Source organism: Spermophilus citellus, assembly GCF_964194105.1.
Source record: "Spermophilus citellus genome assembly, chromosome: 16".
Taxonomy (NCBI): domain Eukaryota; kingdom Metazoa; phylum Chordata; class Mammalia; order Rodentia; family Sciuridae; genus Spermophilus; species Spermophilus citellus.
The window spans coordinates 82,398,324-82,425,445 of record NC_138196.1 but is presented as its reverse complement, the minus strand read 5'-3'; the positions used below and the strand labels follow the sequence as shown (position 1 = coordinate 82,425,445).

Sequence of the window (27,122 nt, the reverse complement as noted above, 5' to 3'; positions counted from 1 at the left end):
TGTTGTGTTGTGTGTGTTGTGTGTGGTGTGTGTATGTTGTGTGTGTGTGTGTGGTGTGTGTGTGTGTGTGTTGGGTGTGTGGTGTGTGTGGTGTGTGTGTGTGTTGTGTGTGTTGTGTGTGTATGTGTGTGTTGTGTGTGTTGTATGTGTTGTGTGTGTGTGTGTGTGTGTGTTGTGTGTGTGGTGTGTGGTGTGTGTGGTGTGTGTGTGTGTGGTGTGTGTGTGGTGTGTGTGTGTGGTGTGTGTGTTGTGTGTGTTGTGTGTGGTGTGTGTATGTTGTGTGGTGTGTGTGGTGTGTGTGTGTGGTGTGTTTGTGTGTGTTGTGTGTGTGTGTGGTTGTGTGTTTGTGTGTGTTGTGTGTGTTGTGTGTGTGGTGTGTGGTGTGTGTGGTGTGTGTGTGTGTGGTGTGTGTGTGTGTGGTGTGTGTGTGTGTGTGTGTGTGTGTGTGTTGGGTGGCTGTGTGGTTCACAGGGCAGCAGGGAGCTGTGGCCATGCTGGTCCAGACCCTGGGATCTGGGGGCACTGCTCCAGCCCTCCTCTCCCCACACCCAGATCCTGCCCTCAGTGGCCCTGCCTGAAGCTCTGAGGCTCAACCCCTCAGCACCCTGGAGCATGGCCATGAACTCTGGGTGGCTTGGTCACTGCCTCCGACCCCTTCAGTTCTGGGTCTCCTTGGAAGCTGCACTTTACAGGCGCCGTCAGGTTCCCACAGCGGAAGGCATCCACCCGGGTGCCTGGGCCAGGTGGGGCTGATTCGTGCTGGTGCCTGGTGTGCCTCTGGACCCCAGGTCTGTGTGCCCAACCCAGCTCCAATAGTGTGCTACATGGTGGGGACAAAAGTGCGTCACCCTGAGGGGTACTCTGCTTTTCTTCCTATGTGTGCTGTCCCCACTAAGAACCCTTCCTTCCATTCCTAGAGCTGTCTGTGTGGAGCCTCTGCAGCCCAGGCCCTAAAAACGAGATTACCCTCAGTGAGTTCAGGAAAAGTCCCACACTTTGAAGAGAGAAGGCGGTTTCTCTAGAAGCTGTAATGGCCAACTGGAAGCAGACAGTGATTGCTTTGCCACCACATGGGAGAGTCTTTGAGAGTGAGTCCACTCTAGTGAGGGCAGAGCTCAGAGACAGGAGAGGGAATCAGGGGCACCAGCTGCATTTCAGCGTTCTCACACTCTGTGGTTGAACCTGTGTTCACCTTGGAATCCCATCTATGAAGCCCGGATTTTGTTTAAAGTGCATTCATTGTCGATAACCCAAAGGAGTGCTCATGGGACACACAGAAAGCTTCCAAGGAGCAAATGCACAGAGAGCTTGCTGCAAGGAATTTATTAGGGCTGGGAGGGAAATTGATGACATGGCACAGTGAAACAGCAGCTCCCTTCTAGGTGTCAAAGCAAATTGTGACTTAAGAGCAGCAAAGCCTGTAAAAGATGCCATTCAGTCTGCAGCTTCCTGAGGTGCGCTCCAGGATCCCACAGGTGATTCTACAGTAGCACACCGCACCTGCCCTTACACCTGCAGACAAAGAAAGTGTGAGAATCCAGTTCTGGGCAGGAGGAGAGTCTGGGGAGGTGCAGTCTGGGTGGGGAGGTTCCTCCTGTAAGTGCATTACAGAGAGTGGCCTGTGCAGCCTCAGCCTATTGGAGTAAGGCACATGGCAAGCAGCTCAGGTCACCCACATGGTCAGACACACACTTCTCCTGCTTCAGTCCTGCCCCATCACACATATGACTGAATACTCCTTCACACACATTTCCCATTCCTAAATGTTCCTTCTGAGAGAAAGAAGAAAATTGTCTCCCTGAGACTAAGGCGACCCAATTAGATCCAGAAAGGACTGGCCAATAAGTGTCTTCATGCACTAAACCTAGTATCTGCACAAACCTATCTTGGAATCAAAGGTTTTTGTAGGAAAGAAGTCCTCAGCCAAGAGTTATCAGGCACTCACTGTTCAATGAGAAATTTGAGGGCTCTGGGGCTTAAGTGAAGTCACTTCAGTGACTGTGGCTGGCCTGAGTCTGGGGCCCATCTGCCGTCCTGCCTTTGGACTCTGTGTGTCCTACAGGAAGGCAGCTCTCACCTGCATCCTGAGCCGAGTTTTCATCCCCTGTAAAGGAGATGGTTGCCACCTGGTCCTCTTGTCCTGGCTGCTGCTGGTCCGGGGCCTCCTCAACTCTTGCTCTGAGGGGCTCAGCCTGGGCCTGGAGGGCCAGCAGGAGAAGGGCAGCAAAGAGGGCGAGGGTCCTCATGGCTGGAGTCACCTGGGGGAATGGAGGCAGGGGCCTGAGAGTGTGGAGGAAGATGTGGGCTGCATTTGCAGGTGTGTGAGGAGCAGGTTCACAGCCCGTGGAGGTGTCTCCATTGGATGGGAGGAGGGGGAGCCTTGTCCTTGAGGTCCTCAAGGCAAACTGACAATGACGATTAAGACTCCGCTAAGGTTTTCTATTTCCCACTTAGATTTCCCATTTCCCTTTAGATCAAATTTTCCTGTTTAATATTTGAAAAGCAAGATCCTCTGGAGCACAGAGGAGTAGAAGGTGAGCTCTCCTGAGCAGGGCTCAGGGCTGACTCTCCCTCTGAAGGGGGTATTGAGTCAGGGGGTGAGCAGGCTCCTGCCTGAGCAGGAGTGGAGCTCACAGTGGCCTCATCAGGGTGACAGGAGCTCAGCAGGATCCTGGGCAGAGAGCGGCCTAAGCTGAAGCCTGTTGATGTTTTCCTATGTCTAAAGTGCACCACCTGATGTAGAATGTACACTGTTGGACCTTTGTCTCACATCAGATGGATTTGAAACCTCAACACAAGACCTGAGAACACAGAACGACTGGAAGGACACCTAGAGGTGCCTTCTTGACCCTGGACTGGGCAGGGAGGTCTTGCCTGTGACCCCAAAGGCAGAGGCAGCAGAAACCAAGATGGAGCTATGGGGTGACCTCAGACCAGGCAGCTTTCCACACACAGGAAGCCACCAGCTGGATGAGGAAGCACACCAGGAAGTGGGAGAAAACATGGGGAAAGCAGGAGTTCACACAGGATTCATGTCCACAGACACAGGCAACAGAGCACGTCAGTAGCCAAACCAAATGACCTGGTTGAAAAATGAGCAGCAGACGTTAGTGGACATTTCTCAAAATCAGGGAAAGTTTGAAGGAGCCACTGTTCTGAGCCGGACAGAACCTGTAGGGTGCGTGTGTCTGGAGCCTTTGGGCTCCTCAGTAACTTAGCTGAGAGGTGCACCCCTGGGCAGCTCCCAGGGGCCTGCAGAGGACCCCTGCAGGGCCTCCCCACTGGAGGAAGTGCTATCAGGTCAATGAGCTGAGCAGAGGGCAAAGCTCTGGAGCTTTCAGTTACTCACAGATCCTCAGCGAGGCTGGGGGACAGAAGCAGGCAGAGAGCAGTTCCGAGTCCCAGGGCTCCTGAAGCCACAGCAGCCACACACTCACAGGACACACTTCCCCTATTTAAAGGGCACTGGGTGGGGTGTGGTCATCTTCGTGTGTTTCTATTGGGCACTTCCAACAACTCTTGCACAAGGGCGATTGAACAATTAGTTGTGGTGGTGGGGTCAGAAGAGGGGCCCCAAAGGGCCATCTTACCTTTGTCCAGCTGTCTTTGCCTGGTCTAGGTGGTGACCAAGCTCCTTCTCCCTTCCTCCTAAGGTGGTAGACCCTGTGGCTGAGGCTGAAGCACCCAGAGCAGAGGAACATTAAAAGGTGTCAGGAAATCATAGTCTACAGGTCATATTCAGGCTTTGCTAAGATGACTAAGCTAAGATTGCCAAGACCACCCAAGAGGGTTTAAAATAAGCTCTTGATCAGCCTCCCCAGGGGCTGGGGGTCTCACCAGGAGAGCCAATTAGAGCTTTTGGCCAGTGGGGAGCCTGGGCCCTGGGGAGCTGGTATGCCAGTCTTGCCTGTCTTGTGGAGCTGGGCAGGCCACACTGGAGTCTCCCTTACTGATGGATGTGCATGCAGCATGCAGTTCCCAAGGAAACCAACATCTACTTGCTTGGCCAGTAGAAAGGCAGGCTAAAGGACTGTCTGACCATCTGGGCCAAGCACTCATTAGATTGATGGCCCTCAAGGAGGCAGCCAAGATGGTAGAGAGATTGTCCTTAGCCATTCTCACCTGCGGTTCTGTGCTCACAGATATTGTACCCAAAATGGAACTGAACAGTCTCAAGGAGTCTCTCAGTGGAAAATCACTTGCCTATTTTGCGTGAGTCCTGGGTTCACTTGGCAAAACTGAACATAAAAAAATACGTGTTGTATGTAAGATGGTGAAGACTGACATTTATGTCTATTTTTGTTCCTTATTATCTCATGCCTCCTCATGGTGTGGTAAATGGGACCAGGTTCGTGGAAAAGAAAAATGAAACTCACAACCCCTGAGATACTAAGTACCCATGTCAAGTTTGCTAAATTCAAATACAGTGAGTGACCCTCTAGGCATTAGGGTTGTGCACATATCGAGGCTAGTGGACCATCTCAGAAGACTGCTTTATCTCTGTCAAGGTGGACACGTCAGTCTGAAGAATTTGCAGGAATGTGTGAGTCACAGAGAGGCTGAGGGCCTCAGTCCTGTGTCAGATAATGAAGGCCAGGTCTTCAGGGAGGTTACACTGCAGGGACCTAGCATGTCTGTGTTGTGTGGGGCCAGCAGATGTTGGAGGAATCTGGGCACAGGTCTCAGTACAGCACAGGGCCATGTTAGGAATGGAGTCTCAGATGATGGTTTCGGGGGCCTTGTTGGTGTCTGGAGGGGCCCAGCAAAATGTGGATGTGGAGAGGAGCATTGGTGGTGTGTGCAAGAGGGATATCCTGGCAGTTGTTACAACCTCGGGTGGCCCCCAGAAGTTAGAACATAAAGCAACTCCAATCCCTACGTGTTTCCCCACTGAGGCAGGAGAGAGCGGCATTATTGTGAAATCCAGTTAGACTGGCTGTTGTAATGTGTGGGTCTCCCAGTTCCACGAGTTTTGCATAACTCCTGGGCATCTTCCCAACTGGCCTAGGCCTTGTGGCTTCCTTACAGTAGGGGGCAGAGCTACTGGGGCCTCACTGAAGGCAAACAGTGGTCTCAGAAAATGCCATTCTGTGGGGTCATGTTCTGGCTATTTAGGGAAGCGTGAGCCCAGTTGTGTGCCACTGCAAGTTTGGTGTACTGCACAAGACTGGCACTGCCTTCTCTGGCTATAGATATCCCCAGCCTCTGCAGAAATAGGAAGAGGCTGTAAGTGAGCAGTGAGTGAGATCCGTTGCTGTCTCCATTCTGTTTCCCTTGATGAACTCTAGGTATGATGTTTTGCTCTGAAGCAGTGACATTCCACCAATAGTCTCATGGATGCAGGTGTTTAGTCATCTGGATGTGGGGGTCATCCTCCCTTGGGTCCACAAATGAAGGGAAGTGGAGGGTTGGGCATCTGGTGCCTAATGCAAGCCTTCGAGCCCAGCACACCTTGATTTGCATCAGGGCTGCCCAAGCCTGTTAACTGCTGTGGGTCTTGCTGGTGCAGGCTTTATGGTGCTCCTGAGTCACACAGGGTGCTCCGGATCATATGTGGCATCTGTTGGTGGCTTGTGCACATCCTGGAGACTGGGATGACTGCGCGGGAAGTCTCAGGGATCTCTGCATGTGAAGCTCCTAGCCTGGGGCCCTGAGCCTGGGTTTATCTTGCACAGCATCACTGACCAATGCAGAGGAGAGCCTGGCTATCAGAGGGCCGGCTGCCCATCTGTAAGCCTTGAGCTGGGGTCGCAGAGCCCTGACTGTGTTCAGGCATTGGAGCCAGAGGGCCCATTTAGGGAGTAAGGAATGAAATCCAGGCTTGACCTCAGGTCTAGGGGCTCTTGGCCTCCCTCTACCAGCTTTCCAGCATACCTGGGATTGTAGGCAGGGGTACAAGAGCACACCCAGAAGGCCTGTTTCACGAGCTGCCAGATGGGCACCCAACAGCAGCGCCGTCACCCCACTGCACAGAAGATACCAAGCAAAGCCCACCGTAAACAATGTCACCTTCCTCTTCTGTGGGCTGTCTTTCCAGTGCTCCCTGTCAGCATCCATGGGGACCAACACTTGTTAGTGGCTTCCTGTGCCTCTGACATCAGCCAGGCCTTGAATGGTACTTCCATATGGTCATCATTTAGTGTGGCCAATGTCCATTCTTTGAGGGCTGCCTCTTCTTGTCTGGTGACCCAGGCTGAGTCACCTGTGGGACTCAGAGCCATCATCTCCATGGCTTGGGGGTGGGGTGAGAGGGAGCTAGTAAGTAACCTATAAAACTGGTGAAAACCGAGCTTCTGTGAAGGCTGCATGTTCTTGGGAAAGTAGGTCCAGCCAGAGCCCCTTGGACCTGCTCTTTGCCTGCAGGACTGAGCTCTCGGGCCCCCAGGTATTATAGCTTAGTCTGTCCCCAAGGGGTGGGTCCTCATTAAATGTTGGAGGGCAGTATGCATGACATCTGGTAAAACTAGGGTGTATGTAATTATTGTAGAAAATGTAAATGTTATTATCTCTATGGGAAATGACCCTGAATCTCTCTCCATGGCCATGGTGATCTAGGCTCAATTGTGATGAGGTGCAGTGTCCACGGTTCAAGAGTTAGTGTTAGGCTCTTGGAAGGAGCATGCTGTGCTTGGGGTCTGTGCATTCTTCAGGCTGAGTAATAAGGAGGTCAGGACTCCACGTTTTAACTGAGGAGACCATGGCTTGGGCAACCTTAGGCAAGGTGGATGCAGTGTGGGGTCTCCTGGGCCATCGTAGCTGAGGAGTGGAGGGGTGCTGATCTGAATGGATGATACTGTGTGATCTAAAAGCAGGAAGCCAGGAATATCAAAGTGTGGTGTTCCGCTGGGTGTCTGCATGGGAGAAACCCACAGAGGCTGAGACAGTGACTGTCTCTGCTCCTGGCTGCAGAGGGAACGGTCCCCACTGTGGGGGTGGGGGGGAGATGCCGAGGAAGTCTGTTTTCCACCAGCAGAAAGGTACCACCCCCAGGAACAAGGTAGTGCCAGCCCATATGCCATTGCTCAGGGCCACCAGCATTTGCAGTCACAGGTGATGTTGGGCCAGGGGTGAGGGAAGGGACCCCTGAGGATTGTGGCCCTCCAGCTTGTCCAGAGCCCTGAGGATGGAGGCTGAGTCATACCTCTGCCAGCACGGAGGCAAGAGGCCTGTGAACCTGGAAAGAAAGGAGACACTGCTGATGTCCTGGTGTAGGGACAAAGAGGGGTTTGGACTGCCTCACTTTGAGGAGGGACGTCAGGGGACTGTCACTCAGCTCTGTGTGGAGCCAAGAGCCAGCAGGTATAGTCATGGGCACAGCGATATGGCTGAATCACCTGCCCTGTGGTGGGAAACAGCTTTGGGCCTGAGGCCCCGTGGGTAATGCACCAGAGACGCATGGCCTGTGGGTTGTTGGGGGGTCCACTAATGTGACTCAAGCAGCTTCAGGGTCCTTCCTGAATGTCAAAGAAGTCACATATCCTTTGGCCCAGTCACATCAGCTGCCCATGCACATGACCTGGAAATCGTAAAAATGAACCCGTGTGTGGTCTTTAGCCTTGGCATCCTTCACTTCCCTCCAGAGTACCTGTCTCTGCAAGCTGGCTGAGCCCAACTCTCTCTCTGGGGTTGGGGTTGTTCCCCTCCTAGGTGGGTCCGCCGCTGTCCAAAGAGCTGAAGACTGTGTGGCTCCTGGTTCCCTTCCCTCGACTCTCCCAGGGGACTTCCCAGGTCAGCAGACATCCATGCTGTCTGCACTGAGGTCAGTTCCTGTGTGTTTGTGGAGGGGGCTGAGTAACAGGGTCGCCCTGTCCTTCTGTCCTTTCAGAGACCCACTGTGTCAGGATGGCTGCTCCTGCCGGCACCATTTCCATTAGACCAGAGGCCATGGAGAGTCCGAGACACAGCGCACAGCTGGACTCTGCTCACAGTGGCAGTGGGGCAAGGTGGCTTTACCTGCAGCAGACAGGTGCTTTTCTAAAGGGCTTGAGGACCTGGGCCTCCAGGATCCTCCGTGTGAGGAGGACATTAGTTAATCTGGGGCCACTGTGGGTGAGTGTGCATATGGAGGTAGGAAGAATAGAGTTCTAGAAGGAACAAGGACATGATCCCTGAGGTCCTGCTGTTCCTGTTGCAGACACAGTGCAAGTCCAGTGGGGAGATGGCACTGGCAGGAGCCTCAGGCACAGCAAGTGTGTGTCAGGCGCTTGGTGGGAGCCTCACAGGGAGCAGGACTTGGAGAGTTCGCATCCCTCTTTCTCTGGGTGCCCTCCACTGTCCTAGTCCTCTGAAGCCTGTGTCATGTCTTCACACAGGGATGAAGCTTCGGAGCCTCTTTATCCTGCAGAGTCCGTGGCCCTGAAGAATCAATGACCCAGCCAGGGCCTGCCCTCTCCTCCCTTCCCTCACTGTTTCACCCGCCCCTCCCAAACTCTCTGTACATTCCCTGTTTGTTGTCAGCTTTAACATTCCAATAAGATAGGAGGAAAGAGTGATGTCACTCTGTAAGCCATTCACCATGTTTGAGGAAGCCCAGGTGTCCTATGAAGAGAACACAGGAACAAGAGGTCCCTTGTCATGGAGGACCCTAAATAGTTACAACCAGCTTCCTAGGAAAAGCATGCCCTGATACATTGTGTTTGTTTGGAAATATCAGTGGTCAAGATCCTCCTAACTGTGGACATTAAAACTGTTTGAAAAAACCTCCCCTCTTGAGCTGGATGAACTGATTCCAGCCCATCCACCTGGTCCCATCCCCAGCCCTGTCTGAGCTCCCAGATGGTGGCCAGTTCCAAAGTGCCAGCCCTGTGGTAAGTCATCCTACAATGACTTCTATATCCCCAAAGGGCACTTCTTCTGCCCATGGAGTTGACCAAAGCCCTAATGGCAACTGTGCGTGTTAACACCTGTGCATGTTTCCAGCCCCCTAAGTGCTGGTGGGTTCTTAAGCAGAAGCAGGGGAATTGGGACAATTTCACAGGCCTGCAGAGAGGTGGGCCTGATGCACTTCCGTAGTCAACTATGTCTTCCTCAACTTGTTGGTGAAGTGGATTTGAATTTTCCAAGTGTAAAAAATAACAAATTGTGTTGAAGTGGCATAAGATTCTGGACTCTAGAATATTTTGATGGACAACAGGGCTGGGGATCAGAGGCCCTGAGGGTGATAGTCAGAGTGAGGCCTGCAAGTGATGGCCAGAGTTAGAGTGTGGCCCTGGGTCAGGGGCAGAAGGCAGAGTAGGGAGGGTCAATGTTGTCCAGGTGTCACAGGACAGGGAGGTTTGGATGGAACATCAGGCCATATTAGACTGAAGAACCTTTTCCCATACTCTATGTTTCTGAATTTAGTCAAGATATTTTAATGTAAAGGGGGGAAAAATTCAGGGGCTCCTTAAGGCTCATATTTTTAACATTATTTACATTCTAGTTAAAGTTGTAAACTTAGTTCCAAACGTCAAATGCATAAATGAAAAAATAAATTGAACATGAAATCAGCAGGTGGAAAGATACCTGGCTCCATTGGTCATTGTGCTTCTCTTCATAAATAGCAAGAGATGTCAGCAACCTAAAAGCTCACCCATGGGTGAATGGACAAAGAATGCAGTGAACATGTACTGGAATCCTAGTCATCCCTTGGAAGGAGGAATCCTGTCATTTAAACAACTTTGATGAACCTGGTCAGTAGTTCAAGTGAAATAAGACATTGCAGAAGGTCAAGGACTACGTTTTATCATCCATATGTGGAAGTCAAAAAGTGGATCTTATAGAAATAGAGGATACACTAGTGGTTACCAGGTACTGGGCTGGGCATGGGAAGAAGTTGGTCAATGGGTTCAAAGTTACAGTTAGATGGAAGAATGAGTTCTGGGTTATCATTGCACAATGGCATTATTGTAGTCAATCAACACGTTTTGTATCTTTCAAAACAGAGAGGATTTCAAAGCTTTCACCACCAAGAAATGAAAAATGTGGGAAGTGACAGATATGCCAATTCTCTTGATTTGATTGTTGTACATTGTAACATATGTACATATAGTACATATGTGCTTCATATTTAACACCATAAATTTGCACCTTTATTATAAGTCAATTTGAAAACAAAGTCTTATATCTTACATGAAAAGTTGCCCCCTGCAGACTTCAAAAGTGGGAAGGAAGAATTTACGAGGATATTGCAATAGGGTCTCGACTTTGCAATAGGGAGAGGGGTTGGAATAAGCTCTCTGGAAACAAGAGGCAGGAGGCTGTTTGGTGCCTGGTATCAGTGGAAAGGCCTGGAGGATGTTGGTGTGGGTGTTGGTCAATGCAATTGGGTCATTGGTACTTGTGAAGCTAGGCTGCCAACTGCCACAGAGGCAGGGGAATGATCTTCTTGAACAACTGTGTTTCAAAGGGATTGCTCCACGTTTGACTTAGTCTTTATTTCTTTTTTTCTAGCAAATGACTGACTTATTTTTTTTAACTTGAATGACCCAGCCAGGGCCTGCCCTCCCCTCCCTTCCCTCACTGTTTCACCTGCCCCTCCCAAACTCTCTGTACATTTCATATTTGTTGTCAGCTTTGATATTCCAACAAGATAGGAGGGAAAATACCCTGGGTGTTTTAGGACAAGGAGGCCGTTGCTTTGATGCTTGTTCCAGAAGGAAGGTAAACGTCATGTGGACTCCCTGACCAACGTAAGCCTCTCACATGCTCGCCGCTGATTTCTGTGCCCAGCCTGGGAGTTACTCACAGTCTCTGCCTTCTGTTTCCTGGATGGTGCTATGGTGGGAACGTTGGTGTCCCACTAACTTCATATGTGGAAATTTTACACCCAAAGCTCATGACATTAAGGAGAGGAGCACTCTGGTAGCTGAGGTCAACAGGTCAGCCCCTTCATAGATGGTCCCCTTAATAAAAGTGGTCCAGGGAGCTGCCTTGTCCCACCATGTGCAGACACTTCCAAAAGGTTCCCACTATGAACCAGGAAGCCAGCCTCTCCGAACATGGAATTTTCTGGCTCCTTCATCTTGGACTTCACAGCCTCCACAAAGGTGGGAAATTAGTTCTTGTGGTTCACAAGCTCCGGGATACCTGGTATTTTATCCTGCCAGCCCAAGTGGACTAAGAGATGTCACTCTGTAACCCATTCACCAGGTGTCAGGAAGCCCAGGTGTCCCATGAAGAGAACACAGGAACAAGAGGCCTCTAGCCGTGATGGACCATAAATAGTTATAACCAGCTTCCTAGGAAAAGCATGTCCTGATACATTGTGTTCGTTTGGAAATGTCAGTGGTCAAAATCCTCCACCTACAGACATTAAAACTGTTTCAAAAAACTTCCCCCTCTGGAGCAGGATGAAGGGATTCCAGCCCATCCCCAGCCCTGACTGAACTCCCAGATGGTGGCCAGTACCAAAGTGTCAACTTATGGTAAGTCATCCTACAATGACTTCTATATCCCCAAAGGGCGCTCCTTCTGCCCATGGAGTCGACCAAACCCCAAGGGCAAGAGTGTGTGTTAACACCTGTGAATGGTTTCAGGCCCCTAAGTGCTGGTGGGTTCTTCAGCAGAATCAGGGGAATGGGGCAATTTCACAGGCCTGCAGAGAGGTGGGCCTGATGCAATTTTTTTGATCAACTTTTAGTTCCCTAACATGTTGGTGAAGTGGGTTTGACTCTTCTCAGTTCCTTTCCCGGGTATAAAAAGTAACAGACTCTGTGAAGCGACAAAGATTCTGAACTCTGGAATATTTTGATGGACAACATCTCTTGCTGCACACTCCTGGGGATGCAGGAACAATAGGTGACCCAGGTGTGGAGCAAAATCTTCCCTCAGGGACAGATTGAGAAGAAGGACTTTTTTTTTTTTTTTTTTTTTTTTTGTCTGGGTGTGGGTTTGCTGGCTCAATGGGGAAGGAAGTAGATGTTTTCTCCAGGATGCTAAGCTCCTAGGCCAGGTAGAGTTGTCCTTGAGTGGCTTTGCCATCACAGGAGACCTGGGCCAAGAGCATGATCCAGGCAGAAGAAAGAAGCAAAGGTAAGGGCAACATTCCCACTCGTCCCGAGTCCTGGCACCAGCCTCTCTGTGAAGTCAGCAATCCTGTTGAAATCCCCCGGCCCGGGAAGCAGCTGCTGACACAGCTGGAGGGTTTCTGAGGGTCAACTCCAAGACTCATGCTAGTGCACAAGGTAAGCATGAAAAATACCAAACACAGAGAAGTAGACACACAGACCTTAGATTGCACAAGGGGGAAATTGAGAGCAGAGCTTAGTTGATGTGGGTGCAGCCTGGTCTTCAGACTCCCCTGGTGACTCAGTGCTCTGCCAAGTGTGAGAAACACCTCCCATCTGCTGATTGACAGGGAGGGAAGCAGCCAAGTGAGGGGAGGTAAGGCAGAGGGTGAGGTTGGGGACCAGAGGCCCTGAGGCTGATAGAGGGAGGCCTGCAAGTGATGGCCAGAGTTAGAGTGTGGCCCTGGGTCAAGGGCAGAAGGCAGAGTAGGGAGGGTCAATATCGTTCAGGTCAGAGGACAGGGAGTTTGGTGTGGTGAATAGCAGGCCATGTTAGACTGAAGAACATTTTCCACTTCCCTGTTTGATTCTCAATGCGTTTCTAGTGGCAAAGGGAAAAATTAAGCAAGCCCTTAATACAGGGGAACTTTTCTCATTATTTACATTCTGCTGGTAAGCAGAGTTCTGAAAATTGAATATCAGATGGAAAAGCAAAAGAGTAACTGAAGTCAAAATGTTGAAGAACTGTGTGTTTTCCATGTTTTTTTGCAGCTAGATTCACAGAAGCCTAGAAATGTCAGCAACCTATGTGTCCCTCCATGGAGAAGTGCCAAGGAGATGTGGTATCTGCACATTCACAGGGAAATATTTTCAGTCGTACAAACTTGAGTGAGCCCAGAGGACACCAATTAAGTGACAGAAGCCAGGTTCATCTTAGTCATGTGGAATCTAAGTTTTTCTCAGAGATGTAGGGAGTGGAATAATGTTCTAGCAAGAGGGAGAGATGAGAGGAGGGATTGAGTGTTGGTTGATGGACAAAGTGGGTTACTATGGGCCACAAGCTCCTGTGTTCTACTGCATAGTGCCCCTAGTCAAAAGTAATGTATTGTGCATTTCAAAATAGGAGGAAGAGAAGATTTTGACTGTTTCACCCCAAATAAATGCTAAGTGTTTGAGGTGATGTGTACACTAATTACCTGTCTTGATTACCTGACTTGATGATCATTCAGCATATACATGTGTCAAAAACTTCACAATAAACACCATAAATTTGTAGTCATTAGGTGTTAGCTAAAATAATTAGTAATAAAGGGATGTCTTCTGATTTAAAGAATATTGCCCATGCCCTTTTTAAAAACAGGAAGGAAGATGTATTCAGAAGATTCATGAGGTCAAGACCGATCTGTAAAAAAGCTGAAATCAAACATCTTGTAGCAAAAGGCAGAATTTTTGGAGGAGAGCCGTGGGGCAGAGCTGGATAAGGTTATGGGGAGGTTGTCAGTGTCCTCCACTGTCAGCTTCCTGATTTGCATTTGCTGGTTTTAGGCTTCCACTGTCTGTCAAGGAGCAAGATCTCTTTCAATTCCATTTCAAAGGGATGGCTCCACACCTGACCAAAGCTTCAGTCCTTGCCCTTTCACAGGAGTAGCCCATTGAAGGAAGAAAACGTCAAATGTCCTGTGGGCGATCGGCACATAAGCAGTGGATGTCTGCTGCTATTCATGGATTTGGGGTCTCGCTGGAGGCTGAGGAAGTTGCTGTGGGAAGACCTCACCTTCTTCCCTACCACCTCTGTGCCTGGAGGTGGCATGTGGCTCAGACCAGCCTCGATTGTCACAGCAACAGCCCAGGTCATGGGGCTGTGCCCTGCATCCACAGAGCAGACAGGTTGGTCCCACTCCTCCATGGCCCCTCTCCCTGATTGGCAGAGGCTTCTGGCCCTATCTGCCCTGAGCTCTACCTCACCCTCTTCCGGGCTGCGTCCCTTTCCCCAGGCCATGGAGATGGACCTGGTCCTGCATGCCCCCTTTTTCTCGCACTCTGTGCCTCAAATTCGGCCCCACTCCTTCCATGAACCTATCTCAGTTTTCCACGTCTGTCTTGCTCCAGGAGGAGATTGAGCGCAAACTCTTTTCTTAACCAGCTCTTTTTTTTAAAGAGAGAGAGAGAGAGAGAGAGAGAGAGAGAGAGAGAGAGAGAGGGAGAGAAAGAGAGAGAGAGAGAGTTTTCTAAAATATTTATTTGTGTATTTTTTAGTTTTCGGTGGACACATCTTTATTTGTATGTTGTGCTGAGGATCAAATCCTGGCTGCACGCATGCAATGCGAGCGTGCTAATGCTTGAGCCACATCCCCAGCCCTCAACATGCTCTTTTGATTTAAAAGTTCTGATGCTTCATGAAATTAAGACCATCTATTAATGCAATTAGATTAAACATTAATATCAATATTTATATATTCTTGTTTAATTCTAAAGGATTTTAATTATTTGATTTGACATAAATTGACATGTGAATTGGATACATGGAATGATTTTTCTCTGTAGGAGTGAATTTTCTTCCAGACAGCTTAAAAAAATAACATCATTCATAACACTAGTTGCAGTTAGATGAAATTAATAATTTTGTGATAATGCAGAAGTCAGAAATAAATTCTGCAACACCTAATACATGTTAAGGAGTCACCCAGGTAGAGGGGAAGTGATGACCAAAACATGGGTCATACATTCTATGGGAAACCAGTGACAGAGAACAAGTAAATAAAATGTATGGCATGGTTTGACCTCCACAGAGAAGGAGCAAGAGAAGAAGTTGGATGTTGACCAGCAGGGGAAACAGGGTGCAATCTGAAATATGGAATCCCACACAACCCAGGGACAATGTGAAATAATGGAATACAGCTGGGCGAGGGAGCCCGTCTGGGTGAGGTGGGGTCTGGAGCAGCCACATCCACAATTTAGGAATGATGTGGAGGCTTCCATTAGACCAGGACACAAAGAAAAGAACACTGACTCCAATTAATATCAAATTAAAGCAAGGTTATTATTTCAACCGTCTGGGCTGCCTGTCCCAACAAACACCACGGGAATGAGACAGCTGCGCAGGGTTGTTGCAGCCTAGCCTTCTAGCCCATGAAGTTACACAAAGGAGGTGGGGGAGTTACAGATAACAAAACTCTGACCAGAATAACACAAAGGCTAGTCTATGCTTTTGCTGGCCCCAACATCAGAATTTATGAAGGTAATGAGAGTCTCAGAGAGGGTCGTTATCTGGCCAGGGAAGGCCAAGATTTATGAGGCGTCACTGAAGTTTCAGAGTGGGCTGCTGTGTGGTCAGAGAGAGCCAGGCATGGGTGAGTTCAAGGCATGGGCAGCATTCCAAGGTAGTTCAGAATTTGCAGTAATTTATAGTGAAGCAGAAATGAGCTTTTCATGACTTTGTGGTGAGATGGCTCCCAATTTAAAGAGGGAATCAGGCTGGGTCTATGAGAACCTCAAGCCAATGGAGGTGTAAGACCCTAAAGAAAGCACCTGACCTTCTAGGGAGTACCCCGTGGTAGACCTTCACTGTTCGCACTGAGTCGAGCTGGTCCTTCTCTGTGTGAGACCCACAGACTTGCTCTGAGCTCCCTGGGGTCACTGTCCTGGTTCCCCATTTGTGGGTGGTCTGTGGAGCCCCGTTCTGGCCATCTCACACAGGAAGACCCTTATTTGGGCTAAGACAGACCTCAGAGTTCCAGTGGAGAGCATGAGGGAAGAGGACCTGTTTCCTTGGGCTGTCTGGGAATGGGTTCATTCTGGTGGTCACTGCCATGTCTGGGCCCATCTCAGTGTCTACTAGATTGCAAATGATTCCACTTGTGTCACTGACCCTCTCTTTGCACCCTGTGGTCTCTGTTGCTCTATGTGTTGGGTCATTTACCTGTTACCAGACAGCAGGAGTAGCACAGACGTCCTGGCACCCCTATCTCCAGTCCTGTGCTCTAGGATCCCTGGGGAAGTACTGGGTGGAGTCAGGTGAGGACTCAGGGGCTCACACTGCACACTTCCCAGGGGCTCCTGTGTGGTGGACTCAGGGACAAACTGCCCAGAGGTCAGGGGTTTTTCTTGGGGAGGGACGGATAGGATCAACAGGAGTGAGAGACGCATGCATCCCACCTCACCAAGACGGAGTTGGCCCTTCAGACACAGGTTTTAAGCAGGAGCATGACATCTTGGTTGAGAAGAGGAGGACAAGCAGGGAAGGGTGGGGTCGTGTGTGTGTGTGTGTGGTGTGTGTATGTTGTGTGTGTGTGTGTGTTGTGTGTGTTGTGTGTGTGTGTGTTGTGTGTGTGTGTTGTGTGTGTTGTGTATGTGTGGTGTGTGTGTGTGTGGTGTGTGTGTGTGTTGTGAGTGGTGTGTATGTGTGTATGTGTGTGTTGTGTGTGTTGTGTGTGGTGTGTGTGTGTTGTGTGTGTGTGTTGTGTGTGTTGTGTGTGTTGTGTTGTGTGTGTGTGTGTGTGTGTTGTGTGTGTGTGTTGTGTGTGTTGTGTGTGTTGTGTTTGTGTGTGTTGTGTGTGGTTGTGTGTGTGTGTGTGGTGTGTGTGTTGTGTGTGTTGTGTTTGTGTGTGTTGTGTGTGGTGTGTGTGTGTGTGTGTTGTGTGTGTTGTGTGTGTGTGTGTGTGTGTGTTGGGTGGCTGTGTGGTTCACAGGGCAGCAGGGAGCTGTGGCCATGCTGGTCCAGACCCTGGGATCTGGGGGCACTGCTCCAGCCCTCCTTTCCCCACACCCAGATCCTGCCCTCAGTGGCCCTGCCTGAAGCTCTGAGGCTCAACCCCTCAGCACCCTGGAGCATGGCCATGAACTCTGGGTGGCTTGGTCACTGCCTCCGACCCCTTCAGTTCTGGGTCTCCTTGGAAGCTGCACTTTACAGGCGCCGTCAGGTTCCCACAGCGGAAGGCATCCACCCGGGTGCCTGGGCCAGGTGGGGCTGAGTCCTACTGGTGCCTGGTGTGTCTCTGGACCCCAGGTCTGTGTGCCCAACCCAGCTCCACTAGTGTGCTACATGGTGGGGACAAAATTGCGTCACCCTGAGGGGTACTCTGCTTTTCTTCCTATGTGTGCTGTCCCCACTAAGAACCCTTCCTTCCATTCCTAGAGCTGTCTGTGTGGAGCCTCTGCAGCCCAGGCCCTAAAAACGAGATTACCCTCAGTGAGTTCAGGAAAAGTCCCACACTTTGAAGAGAGAAGGCGGTTTCTCTAGAAGCTGTAATGGCCAACTGGAAGCAGACAGTGATTGCTTTGCCACCACATGGGAGAGTCTTTGAGAGTGAGTCCACTCTAGTGAGGGCAGAGCTCAGAGACAGGAGAGGGAATCAGGGGCACCAGCTGCATTTCAGCGTTCTCACACTCTGTGGTTGAACCTGTGTTCACCTTGGAATCCCATCTATGAAGCCTGGATTTTGTTTAAAGTGCATTCATTGTCGATAACCCAAAGGAGTGCTCATGGGACACACAGCAAGGTTCCAAGGAGCAAATGCACAGAGAGCTTGCTGCAAGGAATTTATTTGGGCTGGGAGGGAAATTGATGACATGGCACAGTGAAACAGCAGCTCCCTTGTAGGTCTGAAAGCAAATCTTGACTTAACGGCAGCAAAGCATATAAAAGATGCCATTCAGTAGGCAGCTTCCTATGGCGCGCTCCCCAGCATTGCAACTGGGTCTTCTGCAGGAGCACACCACTCCTGCCTTTATACCTGCAAACACAGAGAAAGTGTCAGAATCAGTGCTGGGCACTAGGAGAGTCTGGGGAGGTATAGACTGGGTGGGGATTTTCGTCCTGTAAGCGCATTACAGAGAGTGGCCTGTGCAGCCTCAGCCTATTGGAGTAAGGCACATGGCAAGCTCAGGTCACCCACATGGTCAGACACACACTTCTCCTGCTTCAGTCCTGCCCCATCACACATATGACTGAATACTCCTTCACACATATTTCCCATTCCTAAATGTTCCTTCTGAGAGAAACAAGAAAATTGTCTCCCTGAGACTAAGGCGACCCAATTAGATCCAGAAAGGACTGGTCAGTAAGTGTCTTCATGCACTAAACCTAGTATGGGTACAAACCTATCTTAGAACCAAAGGTTTTTGTAGGAAAGAAGTCCTCTGCCAAGAGTTATCAGGCACTCACTGTTCAATGAGAAATTTGAGGGCTCTGGGGCTTAAGTGAAGTCACTTCAGTGACTGTGGCTGTCCTGAGTCTGGGGCCCATCTGCCGTCCTGCCTTTGGACTCTGTGTGTCCTACAGGAAGGCAGCTCTCACCTGCATCCTGATCCGAGTTTTCATCCCCTGTAAAGGAGATGGTTGCCACCTGGTCCTCTTGTCCTGGCTGCTGCTGGTCCAGGGCCTCCTCAACTCTTGCTCTGAGGGGCTCAGCCTGGGCCTGGAGGGCCAGCAGGAGAAGGGCAGCAAAGAGGGCGAGGGTCCTCATGGCTGGAGTCACCTGGGGGAATGGAGGCAGGGGCCTGAGAGTGTGGAGGAAGACGTGGGCTGCATTTGCAGGGGTGTGAGGAGCAGGTTCACAGCCCGTGGCAGTGTCTCCATTGGATGGGAGGAGGGGGAGCCTTGTCCTTGAGGTCCTCAAGGCAAACTGACAATGACGATTAAGACTCCGCTAAGGTTCTCTATTTCCCACTTAGATTTCCCATTTCCCTTTAGAGCAAAAGTTTCCTTTTTAATATTTGAAAAGCAGGATCCTCTGGAGACAGAGGAGTAGAAGGTGAGCTCTCCTGAGCAGGGCTCAGGGCTGACTCTCCCTCTGAAGGGGGTATTGAGTCAGGGGGTGAGCAGGCTCCTGCCTGAGCAGGAGTGGAGCTCACAGTGGCCTCATCAGGGGTGACAGGAGCTCAGCAGGATCCTGGGCAGAGAGCGGCCTAAGCTGAAGCCTGTTGGTGTTTTCCATCTTTTGGAGCAAGCAGTGGCTACTTAGAACCTGTGTCTAAAGTGCACCACCTGATGTAGAATGTACACTGTTGGACCTTTGTCTCACATCAGATGGATTTGAAACCTCAACACAAGACCCGAGAACACAGGACGACTGGAAGGACACCTAGAGGTGCCTTCTTGACCCTGGACTGGGCAGGGAGGTCTTGCCTGTGACCCCAAAGGCAGAGGCAGCAGAAACCAAGATGGAGCTATGGGGTGACCTCAGACCAGGCAGCTTTCCACACACAGGAAGCCACCAGCTGGATGAGGAAGCACACCAGGAAGTGGGAGAAAACATGGGGAAAGCAGGAGTTCACACAGGATTCATGTCCACAGACACAGGCAACAGAGCACGTCAGTAGCCAAACCAAATGACCTGGTTGAAACATGAGCAGCAGACGTTAGTGGACATTTCTCAAAATCAGGGAAAGTTTGAAGGAGCCAGTGTTCTGAGCTGGACAGAACCTGTAGGGTGCGTGTGTCTGGAGCCTTTGAGCTCCTCAGTAACTTAGCTGAGAGCTGCACCCCTGGGCAGCTCTCAGGGGCCTGCAGAGGACCCCTCCAGGGCTTCCCCACAGGAGGAAGTGCTATCAGGTCAATGAGCTGATCAGAGGGCAAAGCTCTGGAGCTTTCAGTTACTCACAGATCCTCAGCGAGGCTGGGCGACAGAAGCAGGCAGAGAGCAGTTCCGAGTCCCAGGGCTCCTGAAGCCACAGCAGCCACACACTCACAGGACACACTTCCCCTATTTAAAGGACACTGGTTGGGGTGTCGTCATCTCTATGTGTTTCTATTGGGCACTTCCAACAACTCTTGCACCAGGGCGATTGAACAATTAGTTGTGGTGGTGGGGTCAGAAGAGGGGCCCAAAGGGCCATCTTACCTTTGTCCAGCTGTCTTTGCCTGGTCTAGGTGGTGACCAAGCTCCTTCTCCCTTCCTCCTAAGGTGGTAGACTCTCTGGCTGAGGCTGAAGCACCCAGAGCAGAGGAACATTAAAAGGTGTCAGGAAATCATAGTCTGCAGGTCATATTCAGGCTTTGCTAAGATGACTAAGCTAAGATTGCCAAGACCACCCAAGAGGGTTTAAAATAAGCTCTTGATCAGCCTCTCCAGGGGCTGGGGCCTCACCAGGAGAGCCAATTAGAGCTTTTGGCCAGTGGGGAGCCTGGGCCCTGGGGAGCTGGTATGCCAGTCTTGCCTTTCTTGTGGAACTGGGCAGGCCACACTGGAGTTTCCCTGACTGATGGATGTGCATGCAGCATGCAGTTCCCAAGGAAACCAGCATCTACTTGCTTGGCCAGTAGAAAGGCAGGCTAAAGGACTGTCTGACCATCTGGGCCAAGCACTCATCAGATTGATGGCCCTCAAGGAGGCAGCCAAGATGGTAGAGAATTTGTCCTTAGCCATTCTCACCTGGGGTTGTGTGCTCAAAGACATTGTACCTAAACTGGAGCTGAACAGTCTCAAAATGTCTCTCAGTGGAAAAGCACTAGTCTAGTTTGCATGAGTCCTGGGTTGACTTGGCAAAACTGAACATAAAATATACCTGTTGTATGTAAGGTGGTGAAGACTGACATTTATGCATATATACTGTTCCTTACCATCTCATGCCTCCTCATGGTGTGGTAAATGGGACCAGGTTCCTGGAAAAGAGAAATGAAACTCACAACCCCTGAGATACTAAGTACCCATGTCAAGTTTGCTAAATTCAAATACAGTGAGTGACCCTCTAGGCCTTGGGGTTGTGCATATATCGAGGCTAGTGGACCATCTCAGAAGCCTGCTTTATCTCTGTCAAGGTGGACACGTCAGTCTGAAGAATTTGCAGGAATGTGTGAGTCACAGGGAGGCTGAGGGCCTCAGTCCTGTGTCAGATAATGAAGGCCAGGTCTTCAGGGAGGTTACACTGCAGGGACCTAGCATGTCTGTGTTGTGTGGGGCCAGCAGATGTTTGAGGAATCTGGGCACAGGTCTCAGTACAGCACAGGGCCATATTAGGAATGGGGTCTCAGATGATGGTTTTGGGGGCCTTGTTGCTGTCTGGAGGGGCCCAGCAAAATGTGGATGTGGAGAGGAGCATTGGTGGTGTGTGCAAGAGGGATATCCTGGCAGTTGTTACAACCTCGGGTGGCCCCCAGAAGTTAGAACATAAAGCAACTCCAATCCCTAAGTGTTTCCCCACTGAGGCAGGAGAGAGCGGCATTATTGGGAAATCCAGTTAGACTGGCTGTTGTAATGTGTGGGTCTCCCAGTTCCACGAGTTTTGCATAACTCCTGGGCATCTTCCCAACTGGCCTAGGCCTTGTGGCTTCCTTACAGTAGGGGGCAGAGCTACTGGGGCCTCACTGAAGGCAAACAGTGGTCTCAGAAAATGCCATTCTGTGGGGTCATGTTCTGGATATTTAGGGAAGCGTGAGCCCAGTTGTGTGTCACTGGACATGAACGGCACTACCTTAGCTGCCTAAGATATCCCCAGCCTCTGCAGATATAGAAAGAATGCAGGTGACCATTGAGTGAGATCTGTTGCTGTCTTCATTCTGTTTCCCTTGATGACCTCTAGGTATGATGTTTTGCTCTGAAGCAGTGACATTCCACCAATAGTCTCATGGATGCAGGTGTTTAGTCATCTGGATGTGGGGGTCATCTTCCCTTCGGGCCACTCATGAAGGGAAGTGGAGCATTGTGTATCCAGTGCCTAATGCAAGCCTTCGAGGCCAGAACACCTTGATTTGCAGCCAGGGATGCACAAGCCTGTTAACTGCTGTGGGTCTTGCTGGTGCAGGCTTTATGGTGCTCCGGAGTCACACAGGGTGCTCCTGATCATATGTGGCATCTGTTGGTGGCTTGTGCACATCCTGGAGACTGGGATGACTGCGCGGGAAGTCTCAGGGATCTCTGCATGTGAAGCTCCTAGCCTGGGGCCCTGAGCCTGGGTTTATCTTGCGCAGCATCACTGACCAATGCAGAGGAGAGCCTGGCCATCAGAGGGCCGGCTGTCCATCTGTAAGACTTGAGCTGGGGTCGAAGATCTCTGGCTGTTTTTAGGCATTGGAGCCAGAGGGCCCATTTAGGGAGTAAGGATTGAAATCCAGGCTTGAACTCAGGTCTGGGGGCTCTTGGCCTCCTTCTACCAGCTTTCCAGCATACCTGGGATTGTAGGCTGGGTACAACATCAGACCTGGAAGGCCTGTCTTTACAAACTGCCTGACGGGCACCCCACAGCAGCGCCATCACCCCACTGCACAGAAGATAGCAAGCAAAGCCCACCGTAAACAATGCCACCTTCCTCTTCTGTGGGCTGTCTTCCCAGTGCTCCCTGTCAGCATCCATGGGGACCAACACTTGTTAGTGGCTTCCTGTGCCTCTGGCATCAACCAGGCCTTGAATGGTCCTTCTATATGGTCATCATTTCATGTGGTCAGTGTCCATTCTTTGAGGGCTGCCTATTCTTGTTTGGTGACCCAGCTGAGTCACCTGTGGGACTCAGAGCCATCATCTCCTTGGCTTGGGGGTGGGGTGAGAGGGAGCTAGTAAGTAACCTTTAAACTTTGTGAAACCCAAGCTTCTGTGAAGGATGCATGTTTCTTGGGAAAGTAGGTCCAGCCAGAGCCCCTTGGACCTGCTCTTTGCCTGCAGGACTGAGCTCTCGGGCCCCCAGGTATTGTAGCTTATTCTGTCCCTGAGGGGTCCTCATTAAATGTTGGAGGGCAGAATGCATGACATCTAGTACAGCTAGGGGGTATTTTATTATTGGAGAAAATGTAAATGTTATTATCTCTATGGGAAAAGACCCTGAGCCTTTCTCCATGGCCATGGTGATCTAGGCTCAATTGTGATGAGGTGCAGTGGCCAAAGTTCAAGAGTTAGGGAGGGTTAGGCTCTTGGAAGGAGCATGCTGTGCTTGGGGTCTGTGCATTCTTCAGGCTGAGTAATAAGGAGGTCAGGACTCCATGTTTTAACTGAGGAGACCATAGGCTGGGCAACCCTAGGCAAGGTGGACGCAGTGTGGGGTCTCCTGGGCCATCGTAGCTGAGGAGTGGAGGGGTGCTGATCTGAATGGATGATACTGTGTGATCTAAAAGCAGGAAGACAGGAATATCAAAGTGTGGTGTTCCGCTGGGTGTCTGCATGGGAGAAACCCACAGAGGCTGAGACAGTGACTGTCTCTGCTCCTGGCTGCAGAGGGAACGGTCCCCACTGTGGGGGGGGGGGAGATGCCGAGGAAGTCTGTTTTCCACCAGCAGAAAGGTACCACCCCCAGGAACAAGGCAGTGCCAGGCCTTATGCCATTGCTCAGGGCCACCAGCATTTGCAGTCACAGGTGATGTTGGGCCAGGGGTAAGGGAAGGGACCCCTGAGGATTGTGGCCCTCCCGCTTGTCCAGAGCCCTGAGGATGGAGGCTGAGTCATACCTCTGCCAGCACGGAGGCAAGAGGCCTATGAACCTGGAAAGAAAGGAGACACTGCTGATGTCCTGGTGTAGGGACAAAGAGGGGTTTGGACTGCCTCACTTTGAGGAGGGACGTCAGGGGACTGTCACTCAGCTCTGTGTGGAGCCAAGAGCCAGCAGGTATAGTCATGGTCACAGCGATATGGCTGAATCACCTGCCCTATGGTCTAAAAAGCTTAGGGGCTGTCGCCCCATGGGTAAGGCACCAGAGACGCATTGCCTATAGCTTATCGGGGACGTCCACTAATGTGACTCAAGCAGGTTCAGGGTCCTTCCTGAATGTTAAAGAAGTCACATAGCCTTTGGTCCAGTCACATCAACAACCCATGTACATGACCTGGAAATCATAAATCTGAACCTGAGTGTGGCTCTGGGCCATGGCATCCTATTCTACCCTTCAAACTAACCATCTCTGCAAAGTGGCTGAACCTAACTTTCTCTCTGCATTTGGGGTAGTTCCCCCACCCCCAAAGTGGGGGCAGCTACTCCTAGGGAGCTGGATCACGTGTAGGTTCCTCATTCCCTTCCCTCGGCTCTCCCAGGGGACTTCCCAGGTCAGCAGACATCCATGCTGCCTGCACTGAGGTCAGTTCCTGTGTGTTTGTGGGAGGGGCTGAGTAACAGGGTCTCCCTGTCCTTCTGTCCTTTCAGAGACCCAATGTGTCAGGATGGCTGCTTCTGCCGGCACCATTTCCATTAGACCAGAGGCCACGGAGAGTCCGAGACGCAGCGCACAGCTGGACTCTGCTCACAGTGGCAGTGGGGCAAGGTGGCTTTACCTGCAGCAGACAGGTGCTTTTCTAAAGGGCTTGAGGAGCTGGGCCTCCAGGATCTCCGCCCACCAGTACCACGATCGGCCATGCTGTCCATGGGTTCCAGATGGCATGTGACAGTGATGAAGGCTCTATTCCTGAACACAAAACTCAGGACCACTGGGACCAGGGGACCAGCCTGTGTGACCTCCTCCTGGGACAGCTGAAGCTGAATCTTGCTGGGGACTCCAGTGAACTGTGGGGGACATCGTGGTGATGGAACATATGTCCTGGGCAGAACGAATGAGGGCATAAAAGGCAAGCAGAGAGGACCTGCTGCCAGGTGGCTGGTGTCCTAATGGTTGGGATTTGGTTGACTACAAGGGGAATTTGGCAGCTTGCTCAGGAGCAGAACACTTGACAACATTGTCTGTTCCTTGAACTCTGTGTGGGATTACAGCCTTGGAGGGAAGTTAGCAAAGTGTCTTATCCTGTGGCAAGTTGAGGCCGGTGTGTCCTGCAAAATAGCGCCCTGGGACCCTTTCTATGTCCTCTGGTAAGGACCTGTTGGGATCAGCTCTCGGGGGAGATCTGTGGCATGAAGGCCTCTGTAATAGGTGATTGTACCCCTCGCTCACTGCATGTGAAGCATGGGCCAGGCAGGTCCCTGGAAGAGGACATGGCAGAGGTTTTTAATTTTTTATGGTCAATTCTTTCCATCATTGTGCACACAGGTGGCATTTTGTCAGGGAAAGTGATTTAATTTGAGGTCTATGTGGGAATGTGTCTTCTACCAGTCTCATGACCTGCCCCAGGTGAGGACAGGATTTGCTGTTTCAGTGTCCAGCCCAGAGCCGAACCATGGCTCAGCCTGACAACTGGCTATCACACACACATGTGGTCAGTAGAGATGCTGGATTCCAGGGAGCTCCCAAGAGCCAGGCTGTGGGCTGGGCCCCGAGAAAGCTGCTGCAGGAGCTGTCTGGGAGGACAGCTTCTGGGGCTCTGTTCCTGAACCCCAAACTCAACCATCCTACCTCTTCCTTCTCTGTGGCAGGGAGTGTCTCCCATGGTGGGAGCTGTGTGTGGTCCACGGGCTCTTTGGTAGGCTCTGGCTTCTGGTCATGTGGTCCTCCCTCAAGGATATGTGGGGGCTTAGGGTGCTTCTTTCCTGCCTTGCTTCCTGCTGTGTCAGGACATGCTCAAGGCTGTGCAGCCAATGTGGGCCATGGTGTGAGAGCATCAAAGGCCAGCATCAGTGAGTGCAAGGGCCTGAGTCCTTGAGTCCCTTACTGAGCCACAGAGAACCTAGGAACAGCTGTCTGCACTTCTTATTTAAAAACCAGGGCCCAAGCTCCCTGGAAGCATGTCGTTGAAGGTGGGTGTTCTGTTCTGTGACTCTTGGCTCAGGCATCCCTCCTCCTGACAAGAGCATTGCTTCTGTATCTTCTCTTATTTACTCCAAAGAAAAATTCTGCAAAGGGAACACTCTGACTAATATCCTGGTTGCAGATGTTCAGACAGGGGAGATGGTGAGCAGCGTGGCCAGTAGGTTAACCAAGGTCACGTACCAAGGAAGAGGCAAGTTGAGGAGAAGGATCTGTGCAGCCTTGACCACAGATGGGGGATGTCAACCAGGATGCCTCATGAGAAGGGGAAGAAGAGGCAGGGAGAGGGTCTCTCTGTCCACACCCACACCTCGACTACACAGGGCCCCACGAGAGCACACTGTGCATGTGACCAGCCATTCAGCATGATGACAAGGCTTGAGGTCAGAACACTCTGACCCAAACAAGAGAATCTGGGTGTGCACAGCAGGAATTTCTGTGCTGCCTGTCCCAAGACACTATGCTGTCCCTTGGCTTGTGTGGCTGTTCTGCAGCTTCTTTGTGGTGGCAGGCTCTGGCTCCTCCTGATGAGCTTCCCATAGGTATCAGTGGGTAGGGTGTGCCTCTGAACCCATCTGACCTCCCCATGGCAAGGTGGACTCTCTCCTGAGACCCTGGGATGGAGCAGTTATATCTGATGAAGATGCCTGTGTCCTGGTTCTTCCCCAGCATCCAGCCCTGTCTCCTCTTTAGTTATCACCTGTCTCTGCAATTGAAACACCAGCCAAAAATCCTTTCTTGATTTGAGTGACAGGGGCCAGCATTTAGTGTTGAGATTGCTTTAGTGGGGGAGACAAAAGGTAGGCAGAGGTGATATGGACCTGGTAGGCTGTGGGGCATGTGATCGTTTTGCAAACTAAAGGGACAGCAAATCATGCAGAAAGCTGGTGGTGCCCAGAACAGGAAGCAGGTGCATGAGCCCCCAAACAGAGGCATGTTGGGGCCCAGGCAGGAGCCACACAGCAGTGTACAGTGTGCCCTGAATTCAGAGGGCACAGAGTACATTGGGCCAGGTCCTGTGGCATGGGCCTCAGATACTCCTATCTCATTCCAGTGCTATGATTGCTACTTCTTTGCATACCCTGCTGGAGGACTGAGATCTCAGGCCCTAGATGTGGTCCTCTGTCTCTCTGTGCCTGCCTCCACCTGAGTGTATGCTAGGTTCTCAGGCTGTGCCCAGGTCTCACCGCTGTCTCCTCCTCCCTGCAGGTGACCCTAAGACTATAAAGCCTAGAATAGGCCAGAATGCATGTTCTGCAGGGTCTTCTTCTTTTTCTTCCTGTTCTGCTACTTTATCTTGCCTAATTTCCGGGACTGAAGTAAAGAAAGAAAAATTTACTACGAAAGTCTTTGCAACACTTGTAATTCCATGTCTTTCTGTAATGCCCATGCCTGCCGATCAGCTCCTGTGCTTGCCAGCAGGATCCAGGCCCAAGCATGCAAGCTGCTCTTCAATATGCCTGTGGATGAATTGACATTTTATAGTCAATATTTAAGTGAGTCTGAACACTCCTAAGAATTCTGACTACATCCTCTTAGGGACAATATTCTGGAAAATTTATGGTTGAGTGTGCATATGGAAGGTG

The 27,122-nt window shown here is 50.9% G+C and overlaps 1 long non-coding RNA gene across 1 annotated transcript; it reads right to left on the bottom strand.

Moving 5' to 3' along the window:
* Positions 1–1,330: 1,330 nt before the first annotated feature.
* LOC308635173 lies at positions 1,331–3,412 on the bottom strand. The gene is made up of 3 exons (XR_014019154.1): positions 3,350–3,412; positions 2,078–2,258; positions 1,331–1,512 (listed from the first exon to the last, which is right to left on the bottom strand). It is a non-coding gene; the product is annotated as an uncharacterized lncRNA (long non-coding RNA).
* Between the last annotated feature and the right edge of the window lie 23,710 nt (positions 3,413–27,122).